This window comes from Idiotropiscis lumnitzeri, chromosome 5, assembly GCF_059441095.1.
Source record: "Idiotropiscis lumnitzeri isolate Australia: NSW breed Sydney's pygmy pipehorse chromosome 5, RoL_Ilum_1.0, whole genome shotgun sequence".
Taxonomy (NCBI): domain Eukaryota; kingdom Metazoa; phylum Chordata; class Actinopteri; order Syngnathiformes; family Syngnathidae; genus Idiotropiscis; species Idiotropiscis lumnitzeri.
This window is the reverse complement of record NC_142395.1, coordinates 27,473,060-27,486,410: the sequence shown is the minus strand read 5'-3', so window position 1 is coordinate 27,486,410 and position 13,351 is coordinate 27,473,060. Positions and strand designations below refer to the sequence as shown.

At 40.8% G+C, this 13,351-nt stretch overlaps 1 protein-coding gene across 7 annotated transcripts in view; it reads right to left on the bottom strand.

Moving 5' to 3' along the window:
• tead1b (TEA domain family member 1b) overlaps window positions 1–5,653 on the bottom strand; it is a 39,905-nt gene extending 34,252 nt beyond the window's left edge. For 2 of the 7 annotated variants that reach the window (XM_088295803.1, XM_088295805.1), the window contains exons 1-2: window positions 5,326–5,653; window positions 4,753–4,882 (exon numbers count right to left, since the gene is read on the bottom strand). The gene's annotated coding sequence lies outside the window, so the exon portion shown is untranslated. The remainder of the gene's footprint in view (window positions 1–4,752; window positions 4,883–5,325) is intronic. The other 5 variants (XM_088295806.1, XM_088295807.1, XM_088295808.1 and 2 more) reach the window with 4 other exon arrangements.
• Between the last annotated feature and the right edge of the window lie 7,698 nt (window positions 5,654–13,351).

The window sequence follows — 13,351 nt, the reverse complement described above, 5'->3', positions numbered from 1 at the left end:
TCCATGAATGACTTTTGTGGGCGCCATAATAACCCACGGTAGTTAAGGCAGCAATGTGTAAAACCATAATTATGGTGCGATTTAAAAACGTAACATTTTCCGGATGTTGTAAAGACATAATTATTACAGCAATGTCAAAAGTATTTCATTTTGAGCAATGTGCAAACAACTATGAGCATTCACAATCACATGCAGCTTCTATTATACGGCAAATTAAAACGTAATGGGGAAAATTGTTTTACGTCTGTGAAAGCATATCTGGGAAGACCTTGAGGCAGAATGAATGCAAAAAAAGTGAATGCAAAAATAGTGCCAGGAAAATAAAATACTTCTGGAATTACCTTTCCGATTTTTTATTCATTTTTTTTACATATCTTTCCCACACAAGCCAAAGTTAACCATGAATTTCATTTAAATGACGGTGACACATTGACCCCAAGCTTGCAAACTGAAATTTTTTTTCTGAGGAATAGAAACAAACTACTGCACTAGTATTGAATTCAAGAGACAAAAGTTGAATGGAAATTTTTTAAAAACAAGCCAAGCTCAAAATATTTGGGGCATTTTATGCAGATCACAAAATACATTACCCATCACCAATTTAGGATGATCCGTTAAAGAGGTTTGCAGACTTTCTTAGGCTGCCCATCGCGGCATCGGCTTTGTGTTCATTTCATGCCTCTTTGAACCGGTAGGCTTCGAAACTGTGAATCTGTCTCATGTCATCACACTCAAACCTGAGGCCTGGACCTCACCACCCAGCAACCATCAGGCCACTGTGGGATCAATCTTTGTTTGCCAGAGAATAGGATTGATTTACAGGTTCCATCAAAGCAGCCCTCGCTCTACCCGCCTCAGAATGAGAACCACGTAGCAACAACATGGCCTGGACAACATCAGACACATCTGCAGTCCCGAAAAGAGACATGGTTAAAAGGTTGTCCATCGTAACACGACTGTAGATTTTTCAGTGAATTTAAGGCAAACAGCCTGATTCGTGTGAGACTGAAACACGTAAAAATAAAATGTACCTTTCAAATATAACAGCTCGGATATGCGCCGATCCAAAAAATGTCGGTGCATTCCAGACAGCAAGCATGCGGTGGCGTGGCGCGCGAGCTGATCACATAAAGCTCAGGAAATTAAAGCTGTAAATAAAGGTCCGTCAGATAAAGGATCTTGTGACAGTTATGAGCGCGGAGCCACAGGCTTATTCAGGACGCGTGCGGACAGGCATGAAAAAACAAATCACGGTGATGAGTGTGAGGGCGACCATTTGCATTTCCTTGTCCACCGCCATCATTCGTTCTGTACACCTTTCCCTTCATTTTTTTTTTTCTCCCCAATACTAAACTGCACGTTCACATTAAGGCAACATGATCCGCATTTGCAATGATAGCAGCATAGCAATTAGAAAACCCTTGTGGGTCACTTAAGTCGCGTGCATGGAGGCAGTTTGGGAACTTGGGGTGAGACCAGTCCTCAAATTAATGAAAGAGGATTTTTTTTCCTGCTGTCATTGTATGATACGGCACAAGACTCCAGCGATAGAGGCTAACAGCAAGCTGTTACTATTAGCATTTTCTTTTTCAAAATTGTAGACCTAGATTACTCAACAATACACTCCCCATGTTCTAAGGAAGGGAATGTGCTTTAAATTGCACTTTGAGGTCTTATCATTGTGGAAAATAAACAAGCTAAATAAAAAGGTGTTATGTTACTTTTGAGGGGGCGGCACGGTGGCCTCACAGTGCAGAGGTCGCGGGTTCAATTCCGGCTGCGGCCTTCCTGGGTGGAGTTTACATGTTCTCGCCTGTTGCTCCTCTCCTGTACTGAATTTAAAGGGAATGAGGGGAGCCGCTTCTATTGGCTGGGAAATAAGTCAACTCATTTCACTCCCACAACGGCACAAATGGCTCTTTCTAACTGTGCCCGTCAAATACTAAAAGAAAGACAATTTGAAAATAGGGCCCATGGAGTACGTAGAAAGCCAAGTTTGCACAACTTTCCATTTGTCCCATCTAAGATTAAAAACTACATCCTGCATATGAGTATTGCAAGCTTCCCCTCCGGTTGATCCACAGACTTCACGTTCGGCCAGGGAACCGCTTCTCTGCAAGTCCTAGTTACAGTTCAGCGACAACTGAGGAGGTGTCGTGTGGAAATTTGTAGCCATCTCCGATTGGAGAGAGAGAGATGCCTGAATAGAAGCCAAAAATTATACACACTTTCAGAAAATGAAGTGGACTCACGCCTTTGTTTCCTATTAATCATCAAAGGCTGAGCACCATGGTCACTTGCATTGGCTGCGCAGGAGGAGGAAGTTTTCCAAGCACAGATTTCCTGCCCTCATTGTGGGTAACAACTCCGGTTGTTAGAAAATGACTCAGACCGTATGATGATTCAGAGAATACTATAGTATTTTTCTTTTCTTGAGCATCACTTAAGCTCATACGAAAGTATAATCGTAAATAAATAACCCCTTTCAGACATTATATTTCAAGGAGATTTTGAGACAAGACGGTTGAAATCAATTATATTTACATATGGTAAAGGTTATAGGACTGCAAGACTGAAACATGACAGGATAACAAAGCCTGCCTTTTTTTTTTTTACTTGCTTGGCTATTGAAAAAAATAACATCAACAACTGTGTTGCATTAACTAAGAAGGTCTGACAGGATCAAAGTGCTTCCGGTAACTAGTGGACCATTTACGGCTGCAGTTTGAAACAGATTTCCTTCGATGACGTCAGTGGCTTTGAGCCAGCTTTTCCTTTTTGGTGGCACTCTCGGCTGGCCTCAGCGGGCTTTGCTCAAACTGCTGAGCAGCAGTGCACACACACTCTAAAATTCCCTTTCTAGACCAGGGTTTACCTCAGGGCACAAACAGTCTGGGAGCCTGCGGGAGTGTCCTCTTTTGAAAATTTGTCTTAACGGTCGAAAGCAGATATATGATCAGTGTAGCCTGCAAATTCTATGGTTCAAAAGTGTAAGATTTATAAAATCAAGAAAACTTCAGCAACTAAAAATAAAAATATTAATATCAGACGCTAGGTCATGTTTAATAATTATAATTTTTATTAAAAAAAAAAGAAAGTTCAAGCAATTCAAATACATATGAGAAATCCTTGTAAATCCAAGTAAAATACACAGACGGGGAAAGCTAGTCTCCAGCATTAAATATCACTTCAAACAAATGCAATGCATATTAATAAATAATAAAAATGTGTTAAATCATTTCAACTCAATAGTTCTTCCTCTGTACTGTTATAACTTACTTTTTTTTGTCATGATGTTTCAATTTAACCGATAAAAACACAAGTGGGAAGAATGAGAATTGTCCAAGCCCAAATGAATTTCTTCTCTAGTAGCAAAATTACGCAACCTGAAATTAAAACATAAATAACTGACTCAGAAAAAGTCCAAGCATTTTTCATACTTACGACCGCTTCATCAATCTGAAACGAATGCAGATTGTTCTATGCCAATGGCGATATAAAGCAACCAGATTTTCTGCAGACCTCATTACAAATATACCCTATTCTTATTCAGATGTTGAACGGGCTTTGGTCCAACAGGTTGCCGGATTGCATAAAGTGAAAACAAAGCAGTTATTTGTAGCCCCTACAATTTCCCTCCGCCAGCGAGAAGATTATTTGAAATGTTTGGGGTTACGCAGAGTGCAGAATTATTTCTGGAAATAATAACCCTTTTATGCCAATTTGTTGTGCGTTTTATTTTCACTGATCATCTACTGAGCTGAGAATTAAGCAGTGTTCAGACAGTAGAAGCAGTAAATATTCAATCAATTAAATCTGCATTAAAAGGCAGATATTTGAGTGTGTTTCCTCCCTCCAGCAAAATGCATGTCTGTTTTGCTCGCGTATGTCCAGTGGCAAAATGATCTTTCTAATTAGCTTATTTAACTTTGACCACACCGTTGACATTCAATTTGGGAAAAGTAAATTGCTTAGGGGGGGACATATGGTTGAATCAAAGTATTATGTCTAAGTGGTGCAAATTGGTGACCCTGTAACCTTACTGCGCCACTGCTTAGGTTCAAACTGAAGCAAAGCTGTCAAATATTGAAACTGAAAAAAGGTAAAGCTTCAGTAAAGCCCGCAAGCTTCTGTAAAAAATCAAATCGTTTTTGTTTTTCTACATTGTTTTCATTCATCAATATTTTTGATAGTGTGGGCAAATCGTCTGCAAATCGAGAAGAAAAAGTAGTGTCAAACGTGGTGTTCTACTTGTAAGAGGGCTCACTTTAAGCTGAGCAGGCAATTCACAAACTCAAGAAAACCCTCTCAAGAAAAACACGCAGATGGGAAAAGGCAAAGAAAAGGCGCCACGAGTGACATTTTAACAAACGTTTTCACGTCCATTTCCCGTGAGTTAGTACCAAACATATAGCGGAGTAATCTACTTTTCGAACGGGTAACACGTCAATTTAAGCTAATATTCCTCCGACACTGGACCAACAATTAAACCTTTAGCCCCAGCATACTTTTACGTTAAAGTCTGCGTTGGCTCTCGGTTTACGGAGCTTTTTGTAACATGGAAAGGAAAACGCCAGTCTTCAAATATAGATGCTTGTTATGTTGGGCATTGTTCGTATCATGAGCAAACGTAAAGTACGTAGCGTGAAACAATGACGGACTTTTGACTTATTTTGCTGCGCGGTTCCCTCGCCTGTCGTGTAAAAGTAAAGCTAAAGGGAAAAAAGAAGCAAGAGACAAAAATATACTCACACAGAAGTTCGACGGCGATTTAAAAAAGCAACGTCCAAGGTGGCGAAGCAACAAGTCTCCCCGGTGTTTTTCGTCGAGGTGGTCCGAAAAGCCTCCGGTGAAATCCCCCAAGTGTCGACCGAGCCAACAACTAGAGAGAGGAGAAGAGCGACGCTTACAATCGTCATGTTGTCAAAAGAAATGTTTTCCGAGCTGGATATATATTTTTTGTAGTTGAAGGCTTAAATCTTCCGTTGGTGTTTTCTGGGGATCTGACACGGAGCACACGGCATGTGGCGCTTTTAAAAGGGGCGTAGGAGCAGCCTTCTTCTCCAAAAATGTGAAAAATGTAAAAGATTTTCGCCGCTCGAGCGACGGGAGCGAGCGTTCAAAGTGCCTGTTGCAACAGCGAGTCGGCCATCTAACCCACGACACCCACCGTCTCCACGCGTCGTGGGAAAAATATCAAACATTAATAGGCCAGCGTTTTTTTTCTTTTATAGAAACTATCCTGTATTTGAGAATTTATCAACTAAACCCAACAAACAGAAGTCCACATCACTTTGAATGCCTGCAACTAGCAATGGAACTTACCTCGTTATTGATATCTCATATTTAAAAAAATTTCCATTTTGAGCTCACGTGGTGTTATTGGGTATTTACAATATTAATGTCAAGTTATTCTGGTGTTTCTGGGTCGTAAAGGAAGGTAAATCGCTTCGCTCACTGACAGAGATGCGAAGAATGCTCGGAATGAGAAGAGGAATGAAATGAACGCAAAGAGCGAGTTTGCGTCGGGGGCGGAGCGAGAGGTGGCGTCATCCCGGACCCCTGCAGCCTCGCACGGCCGAGCCGAGCAGGGACAGGGAGGGCGCGTTGACATCCCGGGAACTGTGGCCTTCACGGACGCGCGGAAACTCCGCTTTTCCAGCTTCGTCGCGATCACGGTCAAATTCTTTAGGTTTTATTCTCCTTCTGGTGGTCCTGGTTGGTTTGAATGACATTCTGTACGGGAGAGCGATCAAAACACACACGCACTCACTCACGTTGGGATACGTACCTGTGGCTCAAAAGCAAAGAACAGAGTTTTTACCGCTGAAATGCAGAGGGGAGTCAGTGAACAGGGTGAGCCGTCATTGCCAACAGCCTTTCAAAATATCCACACTCTCTTGTTTATTTTTGCCTGCTTCCTGTCTTTGTTGTGATCCACTTCTTCCTTGACAATCATGCTATGTTTTTGTGGTTCAATATAGAAGTCATTTGTGTAAACTTAGTTTACTAAACTATAATACAACACAGAATGTGGGGCCTCAAAACCACACAAAGGGTTGTAGTTGCAGAGCGTGTGCAGTATTTAAATCACAGACCTCAGTTGCATTTGGTTGTGTGGCTTCGTGTGCAGCAGAATGAAGGAATATTATTGGAACCATGTTTGGCTTTGTTTCGCATAATGCTTGCTCTCTTTTGCACAAAGTAGTAAAGTTACATTCGCAAAATGTAACATATTTTTTGGGGGTCATATTTGGCTAAATGTTGGCCGAAGCAGTAGTCCTTGATTGAAATGATCTGTGAAAAAGAAAATCATTTCTCTCTGGCTCTATCTTCCTCTTATTTGAGTTGCCTGAACCACCGCTTCCAAGGAAAACCAACCAATCAGAAACAGAAGGCATCACTGATGAGGTGTCAATCATTTCTCATGCACTAACGGCCACACTCATAAAGGGCTACCCCCCCCCCCCCCACCCCACCCCCCGGGAGCCTCACGCTGACTTGTTACCCTGTGCTTCAGGACCTTTGCTGAAACTATGGGGGAATATCCAGCAAAGGAGCTGTGAGTTTTGTTCCCAAAAATGTTTTAAAATTTTTTGTTGTAGTTATTTGTTTTGTTTGTTTTCATTAACTAGCATACCATTGATCCTCTGACAAACCAAGGGTGAACATTGCAGTCGCCTTTCAGAGGTTTTCAGAAGTGCAATTAGCAAACATTTTTGCTCACCGGGCAAGCTTTTCACCTTTATGACTTGTCTTTTATATTCCATTCCCTGGTTTTAAAATGTAATGAGTATACCTGTAGTCATTTTGTCAACCACTTCTATGAGTTACTTCTTTGTTAGCAGCAAAATTGCAAGGTATGAGTCGATAATGTGATTTCCATCAAAACATCAACATGTCATATTCCCCCAATTTTTTTTTTGCTTCAGTCTTTAAATGAACAAAAAGCAATTCAGTAGATTTACACAGCTGTAGCTCTGTCTGAACAAGTCATCCATTAGAGAGTGTGTGTTTTGACACGGGTCTCTCAAAAGAAAACCAGCGACGAAGATGAACGACCGGCGCTCTGAAGACATTCATCGCCACCTTTTAGCGCCTGTCTTTGCACGTTTGGGCCAAAGAATGAAAAGTACGGTATCAAAATGCCCATCGTTCTTGTCTGTCAATACATTTTTTTGTTCAATTTGATTCGACTGTCACATTTTTAACTCCATCATTTGTTAAAAAACACGTTACACGATCATGTTGACTGGCTGGTGGTGTTTCCGACAAGTCATCGAACGGAGCTATCCAAGACAAAAGCTTGAACAAATATTATGCCTCATTTTATCAGCTTTGAATGACTCTCTTAAAGGTAAACATTTATTTTAAAAGGTTTATTATCATGGTTGCAGTTTGCAGAAGTGTAACAACTGCATGCAAGTGCTGCCCAACATGTCATCTGATCTATCACACAAGAATCAAACCACATTTTTCCAGACTCGTGGAAACAAGCCAATTAAGCCCTAAATTATTCATACCCTTTCGAGTTAAAGTGACTATTTGTTCTATATATGTGCATCATTGACAAGAAAGTAGCAGGGGAAAAATGTAAGTAGTTATGTTTAGAATGAATGATAACGACAGTAGTCATCATTTTAATTGTTTTTTGGGAGGTGTTTGTCATGTAAAAAATGAGACCAAGCTAAATCATTACATTTTTTTCCCACCAATAATGTGACCCATAACCTGTATGACTCAATGACATGAAAAGAAATTACGAAGTGAAGCAAAACTATACATGTGACATAATCTGGTTGCACAAGTGTGCACACCCTCTTGCAACTGTGATGTGGCTGTGTTCAAAATGAACAAATCACGAGTGATGGGTAAATGAAGCTTCAAATCTGCTTCATGAAGCAGTTGTAGTATTTTTGGACTCCTGTAGATGGCACTCTCTGAAAGCACACTGAATTGCCTATTTTTAAACCCTTTATTTAAAGCGACAGTGCCATCTACAGGACTCAAAAATACAGCAGCTCGTTCATGAAGCAAATTTGAAGCTTAATTTTCTCATCACTACAAATCAGATTCAAACTCATACACGTCAGCGCGTTGGACAAGGTGGAGGGAATTGCAAATGGTCCGAAATAGCAGTCAGTGTTAACGTCTTGTGCTAGAAAGCAAAAGAGTGTCAGGAAAAAGTCTACTAAAACAACGTAGCCTTTTTCTCTAATTAATCAGAGTGTTAAATGGTGCCAGGTGTGTGCTGACTACCATTAAACAATACGACAACATCAGTTATAAGAGGGTGTGGACACTTATGCAACCTGGTGATTTTAACATGCCATTTGAAGAGGGGTGTGTTGACTTTTTACATCAACTATATGTATGAAAAAAAACCAAAAAACTTTTACAGAATTGTTTGTCCCAAAATGATGAGCTCACGCCAGATTCATCACTCTCGATAATGTATCTGCTTTTTAAACACAGCGCAGGAGCCCATTCATAACAAAAAGATTTGTTTGGCAGTACTGTGATTTCAACTTTCTAATGGCGGCCACAGTACAATAGAATTAGGCTAATTCGGTTCATTCCCCCCCCCCAGATATACTCTGCTGCTGCAACTGTCTGGTCTGGTTTAGTCTGGTCGCCAACCTTCTCTAATCAGATCGTCGTCGAAGGCCAAGCGCTGGCTCTGTGCTCTTTGACTGCTCAGCTGGCTGCACTCTTTTGGCTTATTCACACACAATGGGAAGAAAATATAAAATCCAGGTTGGCTCACTGATTTACAATAATATGACCTGAGGGTAATTTCTGCAAGTTACGACAAAATGGGAATAAATCATCCTAATAATAAAGACGTACTTATATAAAGATCTTTTCAAAGGTGTGCTACAGCAGGAAATAAAAGAGAAAAGTGAAAAAAAAAAATGAAGTTCTCACAATCGCCTCTTGAAATTGAACGTACGTTTTCCACGCATTTGGTCGTCACACTGTTTCAGTTTGCGCACTTGCAGGTTAATCTCTTTATCACCGCGGCAGCAAACGTCGCCTGTGCAAGGCAAGATACTGCCAGAAGGATACAGACATTAAAGTCAGATGATTGCATAACCGATGTTTAAAATGTGATTATGACCAGATGTGCGCGCAGATTTTTTGCAGAGGCAAGGGATTTTGTGATATCACACAGACACATGTTTTTAGAACAACCAGCTTTACGTGTGATTATCTGAAAAAAATCAGAGAAAGAGATATTCTGCCATCTGGCAATAAACGAGTTGTGCTATAACGCAGTTAGACGCAAAATAGCTCGAAAAGTGTTGTTGACCCACTTCTTGTTTCAACTACAACTTGATGTTTGTAACAAAAAGCACAGCTTTCAAGGATCTACTATAAATGGACAAAGTGAGTGACTGGAAACTACAATTGATTCTCTGGTTGGTAAATATATGTATCAATAATACACAATTACAAGTTGTATTAACTGCCCTACATGAACTACTCATATCATTTCTTTCTCGCTCACCATTTGTTGATTAGTTTATTAACTGATGTAAAATTGCTCATTGTCATACACGGAGGAGAGGAGAGCACACTCATCTTAACGTTATACAGAGCTACCAGTGGTGGGCGGTCAAGGCCTTCAAGGCCTTCTCTGCTGGCCTAACATAATCAAGAAATCATGATCATATCCATCACATTGATGTCATAATATATCCTAGTGTTGTATTTTTAGGTGAGCGTTTTTAGCCAATCAGAATTCAGATAGCTCGTGTTGCCGGGCAGATTTCACAATGCCAGTAGCACGCACTATTCGTCCGTTGGCTTCAGACTCAATTGTGCGGGCGTCTGTTCTGTGTCTCAAGGGGGGCTTTTACCATTGTTGCGATAGCCAATCAGATCACGAGTTGATGACAGCAAGGCCTTCTCGCCAGCCTTACGTTGAAAGTGAAGAACGCGTCTTGTGATTAGATACTCACTCGGGAGGGGGCAGCGCTATGTGGCATCAACACACGCGAAAGTCGTAACTGGCGACCGTTTGAAAATCTAAAAAATATTCTTGCTTTTTTCAAACCACAAAGGCCGAAGGAGAGAAAAGTGTGGATTTAATTGCAGAAACACTTGCGAGGCCATTTTCAAGACGGACCTTTCAAGAGAAGCTAGGCCGTCCAACACCCAGTGGTGCGTAAGTGTCTTTTTGTATCTTTTTTTTTGCCAGCCGTGGTGTCATAAATGACGGTAGTATGAGGGGATTTATGCAAATCGGACTACGACGGACTTCACTGACAGCCCACATGTGAAATGCTCGGCCCGCCACTGCGAGCTACACGATATGAAGGCAGCAGTGTAATTCTCCTTAATAGCTGTAAATTCTCCTTTTCAAGGCATCTGGATGTATGATGTCTGATTATGGAGGAGATCATTTTCTTTTTGGAGAAAAAGCACATCGCAGGTCCTGGACATTAAGGATGATGGTGGATCGGAACAATCGGTAATCGTTGTCCGTCGCTGCGGCTTAAATGTCAGCGGTACGCCTATAGAAAGAAATCCAAGACTCGATATTAGGTGCCACATTCATCCGTGAGTGCTACGGACCGGGACACCTGCAGATGCATTCAGGTTTCATACAATTGTCATAAAGCGGCACGAGATTCGTTTAATCAATGCAGTGTATACACATGCTTTGGATTTTTTTTTTTTATATTTCACGTTACACGAAACATTTTGGCAGTTTACTTTTACTCCAATTTGTTTCAGTTGTTTTGGACTTTGTTAAAGCAACAGAAACAGACATTCTAATTGAAGAAACAAAAATGTAGTCATTATGAATTTATGCACAAAATGCAGCTGGAAATGATATTCATCTAATTGCACGTTAAACATACACCAGCATGCAACAGTTGCAGCCGTAACAAAACGCTTCTCACAGTATAACATAAATGAGCAATAATTCAATAACAACGACAGCGAATGAAACTAACCTTTATAAAATAAGTTAAAGGGAAAGTCAAATAAAAAAAAAAATATTGACGATATGTTCTAGCAGCCCCACCAATCTAAACATCAAAATCCATTCTTTAATTCATTTTGCCACTTGCTGAGGGCACAGGTTACGACCAATCACGGCTCAGCTGGTGAAAGTCACATGACCGAACTCAGCAAACAGGAAATGTGCACATATTTGTATTATTTGTTCGGCACCGCCAGCTCACTTTTGTACTTGCGGATTAAAATGATCCTTCAGCAACATTCCTGCCGGATTGTTGGAATGTACAAATGCATATCAGTTATGAAAAGAGAATTTGATATAAATACACGTCACCATTTAAAAAAAATAAACCAATACTTACCTGGATGCGGCTAACGATCCCGAAGATCATACCAGACCTTTATAGTTTGATCTCTGGGATGGGAAGTCAAAAGCTTCACTGTTTTTGACAAGAGGTTCTGACCCAGGAAATTACTTGGGCCTGCTAGAAGAACTTGATATCAGTAAAATGCTTTGGGGGGAGGCAATCTAAATTCAATCCTCTTCACCAAGATTTCGATGGACTTGAACAAGTTGCCGACATCAATTCCTGGGATGTGCCGTTAACGATGTTGTTGGGCTGCGTTTGCCGGAACTTCCTAGCATTGTGGCTTGGTACTCAAGGACGTGGCTGCAGGTTCATTTTTGATCCCGTTTGATGCAAAAAAGGAAACTCCAGTCATTTGTCAAACGAGTGACAGAAAATTTCAGGATGGCCTCTGTGCTCCCTGCACATGATAGTCATCTCCTCTGAGAAGTCATTGTTCATCACACCATCCACAGTCATGGTTTCATGAAACAAGCACACACGCTCAACACTCCCATAATACAAAATGAAGTAAAAAGCAACATTTTGCTGAGCTCAATTTACTCAGTGGTGGGCGGTCAAGGCCTTCTCTGCTGCCCTGACATAATCAAGAAAAAATGATCACATTCTTCGCATCGATGTCATATTATATCCGAGTGTTGTATTTCTAGGTGAGTTTTTATCCAATCAGAATTCAGCTAGCTCGTGTTGCCAGGCAGATTTCATAATACCAGTAGCAGGCACTATTCGTCCGAGGCCTTCACACTCAATCGTGCATACATGGTGAATCCAAACATTTCAAAATAAATTTTAGAGCTTTAATTGCAATAGAATACTGTAATACCGGGAAAATATTTCTTCTTCACCGTCCAAATTTGTTCCCAGCCCATGCTGAATTGCTGACGTTTCTCAAGCACAGCTTGCTTTATCTAATTTCATTCTTGTATTCCTTCGCTCCTCTAATACCTTCTGGTACCTGAGGAGAAACTCCGAGACTCCAAATTGTCCGTAGGTGTGAATGTTGAGTGTAAATGATTGTTGGCTTGACTGGTGATCAATCCATCGAGTACCCCCCGACCACGAGAGGCCTGCCGTCGGCTCCGACTTCCCTAAATGAAAATCGATACTTTTGATGTATGTAAAAGTAGCTCAGTAACTCCGTCCAGACCAGACGAAAAGGAAACGGAAAAGCACCCAGACAACTTCAAAACCTTCCGTCTTATATTGTCTGAGCTGGGCAGGCTTTCAGTTGTGAAGAGTGTAATTATTTTTCTCCGCAGAGGAAATGTAAATAGATGAAAAACAATTTATTTCTACTGCCCATTGTAAAGCCTCTTCCACCCAGACACTAAAAAGATGATTGGTCAAAGTGTTGCCATTATGATTTAGATGAATCTTCCTCCAGCGGTTTGTGTGTTTTCATCAGCTTTTAGGGCATTTGTAATTCTAGTCCAATTTCAGGCCGATTGCCCCGTTGCTCAAATTCTAATCATCGTCACCGTGTAAATTGTTTTCTAGTTTAACACTCAAGGAAAGGCATTACATTTACGGCAATAACCGCGACGGCAAATATGTCACTCAGACCGTCGGCAAGTAATCTTCTCTGTAAGCGCTTAAGTGAACTCAAGGAGGGTTATTCAGCACATCCATTACACCTGGATGATGCTCACCAAACTCAAGCAAGGCAAAGAAATCAAGACAAACAAATGCCACGGCAAATATGTGCAGCGTTTCAATAAAATAACGGCGTGAATTAAAATGTGCATATCTGGATTTCTCGTGGGAAAAATTGTAAGACTGAAGAGCAGAAAATAATGAAATAAAATGCTCTGAACGCAGTAATCCATTTGCAGACAAAATGAGACGAGGTTTTAATTCAGCCATTTCATACAAGAAAGCTCAATAATTGCACGCAGAAAATATGGCAGAATTTCCATTACAGAGGCACAGATATGAAATTATTGTATGTCATAACAGGCATATTACCACGCACAGTGGCGTCAATTCCAATTTAAAATATTGAAACTCAT